This window comes from Petromyzon marinus, unplaced genomic scaffold (assembly GCF_048934315.1).
Source record: "Petromyzon marinus isolate PM22_M1 ecotype Great Lakes invasive population unplaced genomic scaffold, UKy_Petmar_22M1.pri1.0 PM_G_Scaffold_55, whole genome shotgun sequence".
Classification (NCBI taxonomy): Eukaryota; Metazoa; Chordata; class Hyperoartia; order Petromyzontiformes; family Petromyzontidae; genus Petromyzon; species Petromyzon marinus.
In genome coordinates, this window is record NW_027423008.1 from 570,001 (window position 1) to 572,500 (window position 2,500).

Genomic DNA, 2,500 nt, shown 5'->3' on the forward strand with positions numbered 1-2,500 from the left:
GGGTGGCACAGAAATCCCTCGGAATGGGAAAAAACGGGTCATTTTCGTGTCGCCACATTGCATGCGAACCGCATGAAACTTCCAGAGGCATTTGCAGCAGGAATGCATGTGCACTCAAAAAATGTGATATTTTTCACGGAGAGACCCCGTGAAACGCTAGAAGTGGGCGGGGATGTCTCTCTTGTGGCTCACGGGGCTGTTAGGGTGGCACAGAAATCCCTCGGAATGGGAAAACGGGTCATTTTCGTGTCGCCACATTGCATACGAACCGCATGAAACTTCCAGAGGCATTTGCAGCAGGAATGCATGTGCACTCAAAAAAGTGAATATTTCTCACGGATAGACCCCGTGATACGCTAGAAATTGTCGGGGATGTCTCTCTTGTGGCTCACGGGGCTGTTAGGGTGGCACAGAAATCCCTCGGAATGGGAAAACGGGTCATTTTCGTGTCGCCACATTGCATGCGAACCGCATGCAACTTCCAGAGGCATTTGCAGCAGAAATGCATGTGCAGTCAAAAAAAAATTGATATTTTTCACGGATAGACCCCGTGAAACGCTAGAAATTGGCGGGGATGTGTCTCTTGTGGCTCACGGGGCTGTTCGGGTCGCACAGAAATCCCTGGGAATGGGAAAACGGGTCATTTTCGTGTTGCCACATTGCGTACGAACCGCATGAAACTTCCAGAGGCATTTGCAGCAGGAATGCATGTGCACTCAAAAACTTCTATATGTTTCACGGATAGACCCCGTGAAACGCTAGAAATTGGCGGGGATGTGTCTCTTGTGGCTCACGGGGCTGTTAGGGTGGCACAGAACTCCCTCGGAATGGGAAAAGGGGTCATTTTCGTGTTGCCACATTGCATAGGAACGCCATGAAACTTCCAGAGGCATTTGCAGCAGAAAGGCACGTGCACTCAAAAATTTTAATATTTTTCACGCATAGACCCCGTCAAACGCTAGAAGTTGGCGGGGATGTCTCTCTTGTGGCTCACGGGGCTGTTAGGGTCGCACAGAAATGCCTCGGAATGGGAAAACGGGTCATTTTTGTGTGGCCACATTGCATAGGAACGGCATGAAACTTCCAGAGGCATTTGCAGCAGGAATGCATGTGCACTCAAAAACGTCTATATTTTTCACGGATAGACCCCGTGAAACGCTATGAATTGGCGGGGATGTCTCTCTTGTGGCTCACGGGCGCTGTTAGTTAGGGTCGCACAGAAATCCCTCGGAATGGGAAAAGGGGTCATTTTCGTGTTGCCACATTGCGTACGAACGGCATGAAACTTCCAGAGGCATCTGCAGCAGAAATGCATGTGCACTCAAAAACGTCTATATTTTTCACGGATAGACCCCGTGAAACGCTAGAAATTGGCGGGGATGTGTCTCTTGTGGCTCACGGGGCTGTTAGGGTCGCACAGAAATCCCTCGGAATGGGAAAACGGGTCATTTTCGTGTTGCCACAATTGGCATACGAACGGCATGAAACTTCCAGAGGCATTTGCAGCAGAAATGCATGTGCACTCAAAAACGTGAATATTTTTTCACGGATAGACCCCGTCAAACGCTCGAATTTGGCGGGGATGTTTCTCTTGTGGGTCACGGGGCTGTTCGGCTCGCACAGAACTCCCTTGGTCCACCTGATTCGTGCATACAGGCAGCAACTAAAACTCTGTAAACCTGCTGTGAGGACATCTAAACAGTGGACCAGTGAGGCTGTGGAAGATTTGCGGGCGTGCTTAGACTGTACTGACTGGGATATGTTCACGACTGCTACCAATAGTCTGGATGAACTCACAGAGGCTGTGTACATCAGCTTCTGTGAGGACTGCTGTATCCCAACACGTACCAGGGTGAACTTTAACAACAACAAGCCCTGGTTCTCAGCAAAGCTCAAAAGGTTGAGGTTGGAGAAGGAGGAAGCGTTTAGGAGTGGGGATAGAGACAGATTCAAGGAGTCGAAGAACAGGTTTAGCAAAGCGGTGAGAGAGGCTAAACGACTGTACTCAGAGACACTAAAACACCAGTTCTCTACTAACGACGCTGCTTCTGTCTGCCAAAGGGCTCAGGCACATCACCAACTACAAACCCAGAGCGCCCCACACCACTAACGACTCCCGCCTAGCCAACGACCTGAACGAGTTCTACCGTAGATTTGAAAGACAATTGGACTGTCCTGAACCACCCCTTCCCACCCAAGAGGCCCCATCCCCCACCCATACTGCAGAAACGACTCTCTCCTTTCAGGAGGGAGAAGTTAATGGGCTTTTCAAGAGGCAGAATCCACGCAAAGCAGCCGGGCCGGACTCTGTCTCTCCAGCCACCCTCAGGCACTGCGCTGACCAGCTGTCTCCGGTGTTCACCAACATCTTTAACACCTCCCTGGAGACATGCCATGTACCAGCCTGTCTCAAGTCCTCCACCATCATCGCTGTGCCCAAAAAGCTAAGGCCAACAGGACTAAATGATTACAGACCGGTCGCCCTTACATCTGTGGTAAT